The sequence below is a fragment of the Dermacentor andersoni genome, chromosome 2 (assembly GCF_023375885.2).
Source record: "Dermacentor andersoni chromosome 2, qqDerAnde1_hic_scaffold, whole genome shotgun sequence".
Lineage (NCBI taxonomy): Eukaryota > Metazoa > Arthropoda > Arachnida > Ixodida > Ixodidae > Dermacentor > Dermacentor andersoni.
The window spans coordinates 172,982,844-173,000,192 of NC_092815.1; the positions used below are offsets into that span (position 1 = coordinate 172,982,844).

Consider the following 17,349-nt stretch of genomic DNA (forward strand, 5'->3'; position numbering starts at 1 on the left):
TACTGCACACAACTGCGGTAACCAGCTGGACACTGTCGACAGGAACCCCTAGCATTTTTTTGGTGCAGATTGAATTGTCGATGCGAAAAGACTCCATTGGGCAACCGGGGCCGAGAGCTTCTAAATGGTAATCGAGACTTTTGCCTTCAGACCCACAGAGAAAAAAAAAACTCAAACACATACACAAGAAAGAGCGTATTCTTCTATGGGAGTTATCGTAACCGTAGTCCTGCCGAATTCAGGACGCCCGATTATTTATCCATCGTAGATTCATTTTGACTGTGTGTATTTGTATGCTAAAGAAAACAAGATGATTTCCTTATTTAGCTTGTTCTTGATTCCAGTTTTCGATTTGAATACTGCTACGAAGCTAGCGCCTCCGTCCCACTGAACCTTCTGTTACCGTTCGCGCCTAGCAGCAGCAGTAATGAGCTTCTACATTATTCATCTTATACACGACCGCACAAAGGGAACAATCGTTTCTTTTTTTAACAAACTTCAGGTGTTCTTTCAACATAGTGTCATCATTTACTTTGTTATGGGCGCGGGCGATGCAGCAAGAGTTACGTACAGGCTGGCGAAAGTCTATACAAATTGCTATCAATCTCGCAAGAGTAGCACGATCACCAACAAGGTCAAGTATGAAAAGAAATGTTTGGGGTCGCTCTTGTACAATCTTCGCTGTAACAAGGTAAGTTGGAATGTAATCGCTGCCATGCGTCTCAATGTCCAAGAAGCACTTAACGCGAGTGGAAAAGCGGCAGGTTACAAATGTCAAGTACAGACAGCAGCTGTGCACTGAGCTCCGTAGAAATGTAGGATAGCGTCATTCGTTAGCAAGAGGTCATGACTGGAGCAAAACGAAGCGACTCCTCGTGCCCCAAAGCTGCCTTTTGAGCTTCCCCAAATGGTGTGACGGGCATGAAAGTCCCCGGCGATAATCCAAGGACCAGGATAAGCATTTATTATGTATTCTCGTCTTTTGATGTCAAACGGGCTTGATACAGACAGGTACGCACCTACGAGTGTAAAGGTGGGATTTCTATTTTAACGGTTAGGCACACATACTGGTTGCTGTCAGAAGGTCGCACAATCCGCACGGCGTAAGTAAGCTCATGGCGAATAAAGACGACGATCTTGATGCTTTCGTTGGTGCTTGAGGACGTGATTGACTCGTCGCCGGATAGTCTGATTTGGTGTGATAATTTGGTAACACGTACACGGATATCAAAGGTGCATTTGACAATGTTCTTCACGTGGCTATATTCGGGGTTCTGGAAATGGTTGGGCTCGGAGGTCGACTCTATCGTTGGACACTGCACTTATTTGCATACGCGATCTCTCTTTCTGAATACGGAAGACGGCCCAGTTTCTCAACACTACACACACCGTGGAGTTCGGTATGGGAGTGTCTCGAGCTCGACGCTCTTCAGCCCTCTGCCCGTAGGTCTCGTAGAATGCCTGCCAAAAACAGTGAAGTTGTCAGTCTATGCCGACGACATCTGCGTCTAGGCATCTGGCGTAACGCGTCGTCAAGTATGTGCAATGCTTCAAAAATCTGCGACATTGATAACGACGTACCTTAGCAAATAATTCCTTAAAATTTCCCCAGAGAAATGTGCATTGGTCGCGTTTAGCTGGAAACTAATGACTTTATACGCGATATCCATCGATAAACAAAGTATCTCTTACGTCATGATGCAAGGGTTCTCAGGGGTAATCATAGACCATGACTTCGGTTGGAGCACCCATGTGACCTACCTAAAAAGGCGCCTGGCGGCTATCTCTCATATTTTCAAGTTTCTGAGAGGAAAAACTGGGATACTTCAGTACACGCATAGCCCTCCGTGGTTGTTTAGTGGCTATGTTGTTGGGCTGCTAAGCACGAGATCGTGGGATCGAATCCTGGCCACGGCGGTCGCATTCCGATGGGGGCGAAACGTGAAAACACTCGTACTTAGATTTAGGTCCACGTTAAAGAACTCCGGGTAGACCAAATTTCAGGAGTCCCCCACTACGGCGTGTCTCGTAATGAGATCGTGGTATTCAGTTTCAGTTTCAGTTCATTATTCTTTAAATACAACGAATGGGTAAGAGAATATACAGACGAGGCTCCCAATGTGCCTGCAAATTCAAGTGCCTGCAAATGGTACCACACGATCTGTGTGGACCACACCTAGTTTCCAGCACACACGTATGCATCGAGTGGACCACTGTCTTCGACTTTTTCCTCCACCTGGACTATCCCAACCCGAGACAACAGTACTGTATCGGCTGTAGCTCGACGTTGCTTTTACAAAATACTCTGCTTTCCGCATCAAAAGTGAAGATAGTGCTGCGTCTGACCGATGCGGCAGCGAGGGAACTATCGAACACGTTCTTTGCCGTGCTCCCCGATACAGCACACACAGGCAGTCGTTGGCTAGCGGGCTGTCGCGTCTTGACGACCGGCCACTTTTGGAGCCGACAATCCTGGAACAAAGCAAATTGGTCAAAGCACTCTTGAAGTTTTTGCGTTCGAGTGCCTATTAGAGAGACTATAGCTCTCACGGATGTTCCCAACCTTTTCTATTCTTTCCTGCCGTTGCTTTTTTTTTCTGCGTCATTCTTTCTTTCTTTCTTTGTCAGTTCCATTCCCGCAATGCAAGGTATTAATCTAGAATCTTTTCGCGTTAACCTCCCTGTCTTTTCCACCACGTTTATCTCTCTCTCTCCTTCTCTCTCTCTCTCTTTCTCGCTCAAACAGCTTATGTCTCAACTTTTTTATGTTGTTTCTTTTAGCGTCGCAAGAGAGTACTGTTTTCCACTTTCCTGCAGCCTGTGCTTGCATATTATACATATATTTATGTATTTCTTACAAATATAACTCCTTTTATAGTGCGCGATCGTGTTTATCTAGTTGTCTCCCACTTTTGTCGCGCAGTTGCCAAAAAGTTCAGCTTATCATGTTGACATCAGAATTTGTGTAACATGAATCATAAGAGCCTATCACTGTAAATCAGACCAGGACTGTGAACAAAACGCTAACGTTGACTTTACTGTAGAGCTCCGAATTTGCTCAGAAAAGAAGTTAACGAAAAACGCACTCTACGTGCGCTTGCAACAGTTTCTAATTACGAAAAATGACGCCTTTCAGGCTAGAATAACGCAATAGGTGCGTTTGGTTAGTAGTGGCAAAAATTTTATCTGCGTCACTAATGCTTCCAGGTATAAGTGTCTTAACTATTAGTTACCAAGAACTGTGTGAACCTCTTGACACCATCACATTTCTGTTTAGATGGCCTCTCAAAGTCATATGTCTAACGACGATGTCTCCTTAACATGCAATAAAAAGGCAACACAGTTCAAGGCGAAAACTTGTGTTTGCCCTTGCTCGGCCGTTTAATTATTGTAACAGTGTATTCAACAAAAAACAATTCCTACTACACGGCTATAAAATGACTAAAATAACGTTTACTTCCGCAACCCGATATGACATGAAATATATGGAAGGTGACGCTCGGTTTCCCATGTGTCCGACATTCAGGGCGTACGACATGGTTGATAGCTTCCCGTGCGCAACAAGGACACTTTTGACGATACGAAGGCCCGCGTGGCTGAAGGAAAATTTCCGCTGAATGGAATGCATTGTCGCAAGCAATGGGGAACGAAATGTGCACCATCGTTTACGCTACGCGGTCGGCGCTTAATTTGCTGACGATAGCTAAGTAAGAAAGTTGACTGCCATGTTGCACTAGTCGATACGTGAAATTCGAAGGTGCACTTATGTACACACTTTGTCTTGCCGAAACATATTGGCGCGCCTGAGGCTAAAAGTTATAAATATAAAGCGTCAACTTGCACACTGGTGCAACCATTGCTGTGGTGCTCCGTTTCCTGCACCGCTGAAGCTTTCAGAGCGCGTCTTTCATCTTCCTCAGAGTTCTACTCGCTGGTAGGTTAGTATAGAACTGCTCCAGGGAACGGCACCATACAGATGCTACACCTGGCTTCCGTTGCCTACCACAAACCTGAATATTCCGACAGGTGCGCGTGATTCGATTAGTCTCGAGTTTCTAATGATCGTGCAGCAAAAATATGAAAGCTGCAGATTGCTGTGGCCATAAATTGAAGTAGCGTCACAAGAAATGACCACAAAGTGTTTCTATTTGACTCTGTCCGCGCGCCTGCACGATGGCGACTTCACAGGTCTCTAGTTTGCAGTCATGAAGCTTGAATATAGCACATCTTGGTTAGCACGAGTAGTTGCGTATAAAAGCTTGCTCACATGAGTTCGCACATCATCTACTAGGGTATATAAGGCCTTCTGTAATAACTACTCAAACGGTATACTAATGCATCATGCTATATTGTGCCCTTTTTACAGCGAAGCTGTTATGCCCCAGTTGATCGGGATTTCACGCTGCGCATTCTCACGAAAGAAAAAAAAAATACATTCAGAGATTGAAGCGAGGAGTAAATCATGCAATACAGAGCACAGCATTCGCTTCAATAAAGAACAAGCACAAAACAAGCATCCAAACAACAACATTGGTGACAAGGCGCTCCTGATGAGCATGCGTGGCACCTGGCGATTCTCGCATGTTTCCCAGTAAATATTACTGTTGCGCAAGCTGCACCGGCCACAGAAGCTAGCGACGTTGGGAGTGAACTAGACTTTCATATATAAAAGAACCAGCCTAGCAACTGATTTCATTGTTGTTGCAGCACCGCTATAGGTAGGCAACACATAGAGCTCCCGAGGAGAAGCGTGAATACGAGGAGCAGCAAAGGGAAAAGAAACGACAATTCGATCAGCGGCGGCGTGCTTGCAAAGCTACCGCTACTCCCATTATTACCGTTACCCTAAATTACCACCACAGCCATTACTCTAAAGCAATAGAGCGCTGCATGCCCCCTTCAGCGGTTGTAGTTATGGTTTGCAACTGGTTTGCTGGACATCTACATCAGCAGGGCTGGGATGGTGAGTCAATTCTTTTTACTGTTTTCGCTTTATTCTACGCATAACATTACAGAAATTACTGACAATACTTTGAACTTCTGGACTTTAACGGCGTAAGGCAGCACAGTTGGCTATACAGAAGCACAGTTGAATGGCTCCAGATGTAGGAGACTCTGCATTACGCATGTATAGAAGTCCGGCTGCATTTTTTGTCGTAAGCCGGCCTATATAAAGCGCGAAATGCTTTTAAGTCCCGTTGGCGGCGACCATCAAGTAACGTTGAGAGCACAACTAGGTACTCCGGGTAACTAGTATAAAAAGAAAATGCGGTCTCTTGCCTCCAACTCTTTGTGCAGGACCACATTAGATACGATAGTTACTGGCCAAAGAAGTTAAAAAAAATATTGTTTCCGAGTTGTTGCTAAAGTTTGTTTACAATATCACCCAAGCTGTAACTTCTGGTACGCTGAAGTTTTTTTATCATTCCCAATACGACGTTCAAGGCAGATACAGGGCACCATACACTGCATCTTCATCTTCTGGCCCTGACACAACGTTGCCTGTGCTCTATTGAACGCCAGCGGTCCGTGAGCTCCGTCGCGTGGGTATTGCGTCGCCTCGAGAGATGGCGCCACGCTGCGTGGCGCTTCCTTCAGGCTGTTCTTCTAGCTGCATGGACAGTGCGCTCCGTCTCCCTGGCGTCTTTCGCTGCCTGTGGTGCCGCTTTCAGCCGGTTTTTTTTTTTTGTTCTAGCTGGCCAGCGTTCATATTGACCAGGGCATAGTATGGCGTGGTGCGGTGTGGTGTGGCGGGGTGTGCCGTTGCGAACGTGCACTACACCTATTTTAAGATTGTGGATAGTATCATCTCCAACTAATCGGTTTTGCCGGCAGCCATTTCATGCTTACATCTTCTCTCGATTAAGGGAGAGCCAGCAATTCTTTAGCAACTGCCGAACTCACCTTAAACCAAATAACAAGAATCGGACTTATTTATGACATAAGCAGCACGCTAGGTCAGAATCGACTTCGTTGCCACGACAAAATGCTAAACAGCGGCGCGGAAAATTCTGTCTTCACCACTGCAGCTCGATGCCACATATGCCAACACAATGTTCGCGATAATTTCCGATCCTGCTTCGCGATCCTGCTTCGCATGCCATTTCGACGATGAGGTAACCTCTACGCTACATGTCAAATATAAAGACCAAATCAGGCCGCAGCAAAGCAGCAAGTGATTACCTGCATATTTCAACAACAAAGAGAGCACATTGTTGACCTTTATTTCCTTTTTTTCAGCCTGCAGACTAACGCGCCGACCGCTGAAATTCGCGGCATATCTAAAGCGTTTTTTGCACAATAAATCGAACTGCACTCGCTGTAGACTCCGTGCGCCGCCGCCGCCGTCGTAGCGATGATCAAGGTCAATTTTTAAGGAGAAAACTGACACGGACAAAATGGTTATCATTCAGGCTGTATCTGGAAGCGGTAAGGAGGTATTGTTGCGCCTGTGCTATACTTAAAACAAAGGTAAACCCGCCTATGGTTTGCCTCGCATCCCATTGGTGGACTAAAATTATCATTAAATTACACAAATTACATAAGCCCTTTAACACCGTTAAGCCTGTTAAAAGGCCGTTTTTTCTGTTTGCATTCTTCGTTACACGTATTGCCACCTATTTTGCTCATAATAGTCCATAATAAAAGCGTGCGTGGTGGCGTTACCATGTCATTGCGGCGCCTCCTTGGCCTGTCGGATTGGCTTCCTGTCCCGCGCGGTTAGCCTCCTTCAATGTGGCCAACAATCTTTAGGCCTGGCATGACAAGTGCTGCACCCAGTCATCCCAGGTGCGCGATGGTGCGACATCGCAAGTAGCTGTTCACATATGTTCGAAAATCGAGGACGTGATTTTCAGCGTCACTGCACGTCAACCGTGATCGAAAACATGATTTTGGCGTGATTTGGACCACACGACAATGCCGTGAAAACCGAACTATCTGTTCCGCGGTCCAGTATTCTTTCGTTGGAACGAAGTTGACTCTGATGCAGCGAGCTGTTTCTGTCATTGATAAGCACGACCCTTGTGGCGTCGGCAATGCTAGTGTCGCCCTGACGGCCTAAATGTTTGTCGTATGAATGACTCATATGCATGGAGCAACGTAAAAAAAAATTAAGGCACTGAAACGTAGCACTTTTTCATTATGTCTATATGTATAGCACGGCTGCGTGCTGCAGAAAAGGAGCAGCAGAAACAGCACGGGGCTCTTCGGGCGCTGGACTCCGTCCACCACTTCCTGAACAAAGCTAATTTTGTACCGCGTTAAACATCACCCATTTCTCTGTGCCTGAGCTTCCTCATGTTTGTTTTCCTCAAGCCTAAAGTAGCACTAGAAGGAACACGAGCGCTAAACCTTTAGGGGAGTATAATTCTTGTTCTTGACTTTCACTGATATTTATGAAACGATTGAATGGAAAGTAATGTCAACTATATTAGGAAATTTGCGTGTGAAGCGCATTTCTCAACACCCGGTACCACGTTGTACGTGACTATACACGTCCTGTTATTATTTCTTTCAGTGGGAAGCAGAAATCTAACAGACCCGTGCTGGGCGTTTTACCATAGTTTGATTGATTGCTGTCGTGACCAGATATTTCAAATGGAATCGCGAGTGACGATCACATGCGGATTCTTCCAAAAACCACCACTATTCATGGGCGTGTGTGTGTGCACTGTAATTTTCTACAGTTTCAATATGTGAAGAGAAAGTCTGCGTTAGTGCCGAAACGCACGGATCATAGGGAAGTGTATTCTTCGGAACGACACTTTCTCAGGTATACATGAAACACCTGAATAATGATTCTGGTGATCTAAGGTTGCATATGTTGCGATAGTTTGGCCCCGAGTAAAACACCGCGTATGTTGCTGCGTCCGTAAATTCAAGGGAAGTTTTGCCTTTTCCTCCGTGTTCAAAGTCCGTCTGTCACGCAATAAACTGGGCTGAACCCGGAGATGACGTAACGAAACCTAATGGCACATTTGACTGGATCCTACCGCACCCCGACTCGATTTGTAGCGACGCGAAGTCCTCCCGAGATAGGATCCAGTGAAAGCTTGCTCCAGCCAAGCTTGCTTGCTGCACCCAGAGCAATCCAATTGGCCACGTGATCGAATTCCTGTCGGTTCTCGGTCGCACTCCCAGGTCGGAGGCGAAAGCGGCTTTCTGAACTTGAGTGCTGCGCTTTAAGTCAACCAGCCGAACGTAAGCCGCAACACGAAAGCGCCCTAGCGCGTTTGAAGGCGGCCAGGCAAATGTACCATGAGGCCGCACGGGGGCTGGGTGTATGCATTTAAACGTGCGGACTTGGAGGCCTCTCGACAGGCCTAAAGCACAATACCTGTCTATGGAAGGGTTTTCATCCGGTTTAAACTTTGCGTCGATCCCGGTGGCCGTGCAACCAAAGCTGCGAGAGGGACGATCCCGATAATGGTATTGCAGTAAAGTCACTCAGGTGTAGCATGTACAGCTGAGCCGCACATGCAGCTTGTCGCACATATCTAAAGCCTAGTTGAGAGTCAGTGCTAGTCCCGTGCCCTTCTTCGTTGTTGTGTCTAATCGTTTTGCGGTGTAACTCGCCGCGGAAGCTTAGTGGCTATCGTATTGCCCTGCTGATCGAGCTCTTGGTCGCGGGTTCAACCGGGCCGCGGCGGCCGCATTTCGATGGCGGCGAAATCGAAGAACGCCCGTGTACATAGATTGAACCCTTAAGAACTTAAGAACCCTTAAGTGGCGAAAATTATTCCGGGCGGCCCTGCTGAGCCAAGACCTCGCTGATCAACAGTGCTCCATTCGGCACGCTGACAAAGCCGCCCGTGTCCAAGGACTCGAGGCCGTCGTCTAGGCTGAGGTGCTTATGGCCCCACCCCGTCCAAATCGCCGGACATTTCAAATAAAGTTTTCACTAACTCATTAACTATATAGCATGATTCCTAATCGGATCGTGGTTCTGGCAAGAAAAACCTGAGAATTTATTTTTTAACTTTGCACGATTGTTAGAACATGTAGCATGTAAAATAACCTAGCGTCCCGGCTTACCCCAGTTTGGCATCTGTGTGTCGCCAATTAGATGCTGTGGGCATGCTTTTACACAGCTTTCCCACTACTGTGCTGTGGCGGAGAGGATGACTCGCGCCGCGATTTGGTGAGTGGCGTGGAGAGTGACAAAAATGAAAGCTTCCTACTTAGCTCATTTGCACCAACAAAAGCCGTGATGATAGCGTGGAGAAGTTTGGAGAGGAAGTACTTGTGTTGTGTGGTGCTGTTCCAAACGACGTTTGCATAGCTCAGTGCGACACCAAAAGTCATTTACCAACTTGAAGCTGAAATCCATCATATCTCTGCAATGGGTCTAGGCATGTCGTAAGCCAAGAGTTGCGTTTCGTGCCTGCTCAGTACCTAGATCCCGTCTTGCAATTCTACCTGCACCGAGCGACTGACAGCGTCTCGGTTCAGTAGAGTTTCTTGCTGGACGAGTTCATACGTACTCGTAAATAAATAGGAAATCAGAAAAAAAAAATGGAGACGTAGTCCAGCATATTATATCAGGAAACTATGCCACGAAAGATGTATGGGCGCACGGTCGTTCTTTTAAACAGCCAATTAATCTAGTTATCCTGACAACAGGTAAGCTTTATGATGTTTTTGTTCTACTGGAAATGACGTAGCGTATCTAGCCTCCTTTTTCTGCGGTAGTTTCTTCAAGAAGAAAAGTAGCTGCAAGTCCAGCGTTCGTCAGATGCACTTCTTCCCTTGTGTACGCGTCGCTCTCGCTCGTGTCCTGTTCATTACAAGCGTCTAGATATCGATAGTGTGACGGTAGAAATATGGCACGTATATGATGTAACCTAGTACCTCAGTTATTATAGTATCATATATAACTTGAACATGAGCATCTACAATCTTTGTGTCCTTGCGCATAATGTTTACTGTTAGCATTTTATTATTAAAATAAATGTGCATGCACTAAAGCGTAAAGCTAGATCAGGGACCGTATTTCATTGGCACCCTACAAATGTCTTATGTCGCTCCTGTCTTCCCTGAGAAGTTTAAGAGGAATGATGCATTAGCTGGCGGCCAGCTCCGCTTCTCCTATTCAAATACTTGAAAAATATGCAAATGCTCTAATGAGACAACCTCCGCACGTTTTTGAAAGAAATCTGATCCATTTGGAGCAGAAATTACAATTTTAGCCCCTGTAAAACGCTTTATTTTGATTAGGGTCTCGCGCATTTTAGAAAATGCACTGAAAATTTGCAAGGTTAAAAATACGGAAGCACGAAGTTTACAAATCCGTAACTCTGCACGAAAGACAAATATCACAGTTCTCTAAGCTGCAACTACTACTCGAAGACCGACAAACGTTATATATATATAAGTTTACAACTTACGTGCGATTCTTAGAATGCTTAGGATCCTGCTTAGAAGTTAGCGGCATATTTGAGAGTGCTGTATATTAAATCAATATTGATCGTTTCTTATGTCTTAATGGGCGCAGTTTACACAACTGCTATAGCAATATTTGTTACTGAATTACAGAGTTAAACATTTGTGCACGATGATCTCGTATATTTTGTGTAATATTTTGGAAACCTAAATACTTCTGTATAAAAATGTATTGAATAAACAAGAAAATCTGCTTCTTGCCGTCACTAAACATGATATTTTTTTTTGTTCCGAAAGCGACAAGCCCTATCTTATTCGGTGCAGTTTATTCCGTGGAAAACAATTTCTCCGTTTTTAGGTAGAAGCGCCCGAGGTAAAGCTTGTCGATACCATATTTGTCGATACGTGTGGTTCAAAAAAATATGACATTTCTATTTCCTTAGTTCCCATCACGGGAGCACCGAACTGCGAGCTCGAAACGACGCGCAACTGTTAAAAAAAATAAAAAATAAAGAACGAGTGCGTGCTATTAGTCTCCGGTGCGCTGCGTTATGTGTGCGTCATATTCGTAGTTTCTTTTTGTTTGCACGTTGTTCTCGAAGCTGAAAATTGTTACGTAATACCTTCTTGGCGGACATAATATTTGCGGTGGCAAATTCCGTGCGACCTTTGAGGTCACGCTCGCAGCTGTCTTTGACGTATAAGTACATCACTCCTGTATAAAAAGTTGCACTGTTTTCGTTTTTATTTTTTCGCCTGAGAGCCCAAAATCACACACCCTTCTCCGAAGCAGCTTCAATTCATGGCAGTAAGCTGATTTTCCGAGAAGCAACATTACCTTCTTCACTGAAAAAGAAAATCATAATGCGCCTACAACTATGCAAGCCATGTAAGAGTAAAAGAGCCATAAAGCCTGTCTTCACCAGCAGCTACCAACGGCACGCTAAACAGCTTGTCAAGCGTGCTGACTTTCACGGTAAGCGATTCAAACGACGGCTCTGCTGCGCCATTTCCTTACGTAAACCACTTCTAACAGCCAAGCTATCTTCGCCTGGCCAGCAAAAGAAAAAAAAAAAAAATAAGCGTCTCTCCTGAGCTGACATGCATCTTATGGAACGAACATGCTGCCGAGGTCAGTGCTGTAGGGGCCACACTATGGCGCGTACTTCCAATCCCGTGCGAACAAAGTAAAAGCATAAGTGACACACGTTGCTTCGTATTTTTAGCTATTGACCATGAGAGAATTTCTGTTCAATCCCCGCCGAGTGAGCAGCTGCGTCGCAGCTGTAGGGCCCCGCGACGTGCTCGGTTTTGTTTTCGTGTTATATTATTGTGGCGAAATTAACGCCGTACCTACGTGGCAGCGCAGCACTCGCGCACGGCGCCGTATATGGCTCGCAGAACGTTAACGGCGACTGCTGGAGGAATGAAGCTGCGTAGCACCAAAGCCTCGATATACTCTGCAAGGCATCCTCAACAGCCGAGGATCACGCATAGTTGTGCTGCGAAGATGGTCCTTGCCCGACGAGTCCATAGCGCGCTCTGGCATGTGTCCTGCCAAGCTCTGATTAATTGCGAATTATAAATAAGTATACACGCCGTTCACAGGACGCCGCAATTTATCTTAGTCCTTGTCAGTGGCTGGCCATCTTGCCGCGAAAGGTTTATTCAAACCTGCTGAGAAAGGTGTCGTCTCTGCACTTATGGAACTTCTGAGACAAGACTTAGGAAGCACCCAATCTAAGACGATAACATAGTACACTGCGTCTTTGTTGTCGAATCTTTGTACCACGCCTCCCCCTCTCTCCGTTTTACGTAGTTTCGACGTAAGTGGGATATAATCCACGGTCAAATTTTCACTTACAGCCATTTCAATTAAAGTTTTTTTCGCTTTGGTTTGCTAATGGCGGAACAGTAGCTTTCGTGCGGATAACAGGATTTCGTATTTAGGTGGCTGTAAAGATCGCTTTAATTATTTGCGACTGCTTCGAAACCAGCAGTATAAATTTCGGGCTGAAAGGGCTTTTAATGTAACCACATAAAAGCTTTATCTCTTACAAATGTTTCTTGAAATCGTCCCCGCACATCGCGAGATGAGCGAAGTACCTTTCCCGGGCGTCGTTCGAGCCTAATCTAGATGGATGGATGACTGGAAAACTTCATTGGGTACTGCAAGGCTATGGGGTGACCCATAGGAGGGATAATCCCACGTCGGGACCGGAAAACTGAGCTTCGCGGCCGCCTCGTGGGTTTGCTGGACTGGCCAAACCTGTTCAACCAGATCCGGACTGCGAATGGCAGCCTCGAACCTGGCCAGGCTCCAAGTGTAATCGGCGTTGGTGGTTCGGTCGCAAGGCCAGAGCATATGTTTGAGGTTAAGCGATTCATTGCAGTTCGCAGACTGCGTATATGGAAATTGTCCCGCCATGGGGGGGGGGGGGGGGGGGGGGAGTAGTGTAGGCGTTTGGGTGTGGGGTATGTATTGGTTTGAAGTAGTCTCAAAGTGAGTGCTCGTGGTCCCATGAGTGTGGGATGTGGTGTGGCAAATTCTGTTCGGCTGAGGTAGAAGTGTTTAGTGAGCTCGTTATATGTAAGATAGAGAAAATGTGCAAACTTTCTGCCTCGAACACCACTGGCGACCTACGAAGAAAACTACGATGTCCTCAACAGTAGGATATAATTGCTTGCACAGGAAAGAATGTAGGTACAGGTGTTGGAACAGGGAGCTTGGCTGCAATTTACGAGCTTTTTCGTCTCACTCCTACACCTCGGAAATGGTGAACACAAGCGCGTCGGGCTCGAGATAAATTTTGACCGCCTGGGGTCCTTCTGCGTCAACATGAATTTATCACACGAGAGTTTCGTATACGTCCTAAGCTGAAATTTTACCATCGAAGCAGTGACTTACAATCGCGACCGCGTGCTCAGCGCCAAAGCTCCAGACCGCCTAAGCCGTTGCGATGACTGATAAACAGCTCATATGCGCATAATATCAGGGGCCAAATTCACAAAGATTTTTGTTCGTACGCGCTTTTTGCCCTTACCCGGCCGGCTTCGCTAATGATACGTCCACCATCAGGATTGGCTGAATTTTTTTTCCATACGAACAATTCTATCGTAAGACACTTTTGCGAGTACGGGACCATTTTCTTCTGCCTATACGAATTCTGCATCCTCAAGCATTGACATTCACAGTCCGGAAAATATTACAGAGCATTTCTATGTGCTTGCTGTTACAGTTATCGAGCTTGCTCACTAAACTTAGGGCAACACATGCAGCGCAGTTTATTTGAGTGGATAAAGTTGCACTGAAGGAAGTACTGAGCTTACATAAAACGGATGGGGTGAAATTTTAAGTGCTTCAACAGTAAATATGGCCATACCTGCGGTTTTTCATTTTGTGTTCCTGACAACTTTTGCTGAATTATCGCTGCTATTAGTTTATAGCCTGAGGCAAGCAACGAGTGCTCCATCCTAAATTTCCTAGTATCCTAGTATCCGTCCTAGTACCGAGTACTAGCGACTTCAATAAACAGTTGCAAGTAGCGCCTTGTCGTGACTGTATTCCTTCCTGTGTCTCGTAACTATTGGCGCTTCATCTATTGAAATACTAGCGATTGTTCTGACTACACGGTCACGCATCTATGCGACGGACTTGTCCTGCAGGATAAGGGTCGGCCGCGCTCATCGTGCTCGTTCTGCCTTGGCATCGCTTACATTTCTGTGAACAATTCTATGGTTTTAAGGATTTATCTTCATTCCTTTTGGAAATATTTTGGCTTATTCATCGTCATTACTGCGTAACCTTCACTTACAGATTAATTACAAACAACCTGCAACAGCACATCCCTAAAAGTTACTTTTCCTTCTTCCATAACCCGCTCCTTTATACAGAAGAGACACGGATGATGTATTATTGACTCTCAGGCTCAGTCAAAAAATTTCTCCTGTTTTCATTTTTTTTTATGAAAGCATTTCATTTCTAGCGAGATTGTTTTTCTAAAAAAATAAATAAATAATCACAAAGGGGTGGCGGAAAAGTGCAGAGAGGCGTAAATAGATAAAGAAAAGGTACATGACAAACTGGGTCATTATTTAACGAGAGAACAGATTAAGAACCCGTTGAATATCAGAAGTAGTATTCAGAAGATACTTCGCAGGTTAGACTGCCTTTTCAGAACAGGAGCCGAAACTTAAAAAATGAACGCAAAATGAGCCATGGTGGTCAATCACTGAGGCCAATTCCTTTTTCTTATGAGAGGAGAATCTTGTAAATTCGGCCGGATAATCTTCGTAAACGCCTTCCATATTATGTTCCGAGTAGACGTGTTCCGGAGAGCAGGATATAATTCTAGTTAACAAATTTTCCACAATCATTCGGACGCACAAGAGTTGGTTTATCACGGTATCATTACAACTTAGTATTAACAGAGTATGGAATAAATATAAGGATCATGAACATCGGTGATAAATAAAATTTTATTTGCTAAACAATATTTCACAGTTAACAATTTATGACATTCGTTACATACGACTGGCGGCGGAAAAAAACCCTCGCGTGGGCGATTTTCCTATCTCGACGCTTAAGGGAATAAGGGTGCCTCAAATATTTGCAGTTGAAGGCGTTAGAAAAGAGTTAATGTATGAAGACATGAATGACAGTTATCACAGTTTTTCAGAGTAAACATTTGATAGTGCATGGCGAGCACAACCATGCGCGGACAAAAACGGGCACCTTGCTGACAAGAAATTTTTTTTCAGCAGACACAGAGCTACTTATTTGGAGTTGGCATTCTCGGATTAACTATTTCTCCGTGGCATAACTAGTGCACAATACACGCGCCGCGCAACAGGTCGGAGAGGACCCGATCGTAACCAAATTTCCCGTAACTAGGAACGAACGCGCGCTCCAGAAAGTTTGCGGCGATTCGAAAATATATATATATATCTCGATGTCCAACATTCCGCATAATACGATACGTTCGACAAAACCGCAAGTGAAATGCAGGTAACGCATACGTTTGTTTACCTCGTTGTCGGCCGGGACCAATCGCTGCGAGTCGAGGCGAAAACGAAACTCAAAGTCAGCAGACTCCCGCTGGCACTCAAAAAGTCGGTAGAGTTCCTTGGCTTTTAGCGTCGCGAAGGACCAGCCGTCCTCGACGAGCACCCAATGCCCACTTGGTGGCGACAGAGGACCGCAAACGCGCGGAAGTTGTCGCGGATGAGCGGCGGCCCACCAACCGCGCTGGGAACACAGAACTTGAAGCGCACAAATGCACACGCGTTTCGGCACGCGGCTTTTCGCCGATTGATCCCGAAGCCGCGCGCTCCGCACTCTCTACGTGCCACACGTGCGCGGCCGTGCGTAGCGCCGGAACGGCTGACGCCACCTGGCCGCCGGAGGAGGAAACAGGCGCAGATCGCATGCATGCCGGAGGTGCGCGTGGCCCTAGGTGCGCTGCGCTCGCGGCAGTGGTGGAAGTGGTGCGTGACTGCACTTCAGGTAACGCGAGTGCGAGGCTCCCGCATAGCGGATGGTACGCGCGTATAATGCTCAAATTAGCCCGCTTATTTTTTTTTTTTTTTTTATAGAAGAGCACGTCAGCTGGCGTTATGCCTCCCTTAAATTTTCCGCCTAGCGTCGTTCTCTTTTTTTTTTTTTTTTTTTAAGCGCTGAGCTTCAGAGAGTTCGGTTCCCCAGCGTCGATTCAGAGGAGCAATCTGCATAACAATTCGGCAAGAGTTGCATGCACACGGCGAATACAATTGATATTTAATTACCACTAACGTTGCGCTGCATATTACACGATTAAAGCTAATCCTTTCACGTAGCTATAACACAGACGCCAATTTGTCTTGACCTCAACGCTTAAATGGTGGTCTATATTACCCATTGAAAGCGCATACACTACTTCGGTCAGAATATGCATTGCGCCAGACCGCATCGATTACGACGCGGAGACGGTTCACACGCAACAGGGAAGTGAGATGCGCCGCCCATCAATTTATTGTTTGCCCCCACGCCGGCTAAATATAAACAGTATAACATTCGAGCCAGCCCAAGCAGCATTAAAGTACATAAATTTACGCGAGTGGCATCGCTGTAATGTAGATAAGGCTGCACAGATAAAGACAAGTTATCAATGAGCAATGAAAGAAATATCCTTGCTTTCTCGCACTTGTAATTATTTATACGTTAGTATTGTGTTCGCCGACTCGGCTCCCGGTGCGGACGATTGCACGTCGAGCGACCACTGCAACTGAGCACTGTTCGAGCACTGCGAGCCTCCATTGGCCATACAAGGTGCCTCGTGTGCGTCTTCTGAGGTCGCTCCGTGTGCCGACGCGGCCCTGTGCGCGGGTGACCAGTCGGCCCTAAGTTAAGGGAAGGCGGGAACGCGCACGCAGCAAAGGATACTCTAGACGAAGCTCTCAGGACAGAAACACAGGACACTTATTATGCTTGGTTTGGGTACAACACATTTTAAAAACACGATGGAATCGGAATCTAATTGCTATACACCATAGCCACGTGAACACTCCTGGCCGCTGGCCTGCACACTGCGACACACAAAAGCAAAGGACTAAGAATCCTCTACAGAGAGGCCGCCTATTCTTCGCCCAGCAGCTTCGACGGTGCACCGCACAGCAGGGAAAAAAGAAAAAGAAACAAACCGAGGAAGGGACACCATCCAACTAGCGCTTCCCGAGGACATCGAAACGACGGAAGAGTTCACCCGCCCACCGAGGCCGGGACCCCGACGACTAGAAGTCTCTATGTATGCTACTCTTTCCCGGTGTTAGCACATACGCACCTTTCGACGCCTGTATTTGGTCTCATCAGGCCCGTCTGTAACGGGCGCCCTCCGAGCGTGTGCCAGCAAAGACCCGAATCTTGCCAAAAAATTATCGGCGCTCGCTCAACTCCGTGGGCGGGATGACATGGGAGTGACTGAGCGTTTT

General features: G+C 46.2%; 1 protein-coding gene across 1 annotated transcript in view; it reads right to left on the reverse strand.

Moving 5' to 3' along the window:
• LOC126540436 (diuretic hormone receptor-like) overlaps positions 1-16,724 on the reverse strand; it is a 194,299-nt gene extending 177,575 nt beyond the window's left edge. The window contains exon 1 of the mRNA XM_050187252.2: positions 15,413-16,724. The gene's annotated coding sequence lies outside the window, so the exon portion shown is untranslated. The remainder of the gene's footprint in view (positions 1-15,412) is intronic.
• Between the last annotated feature and the right edge of the window lie 625 nt (positions 16,725-17,349).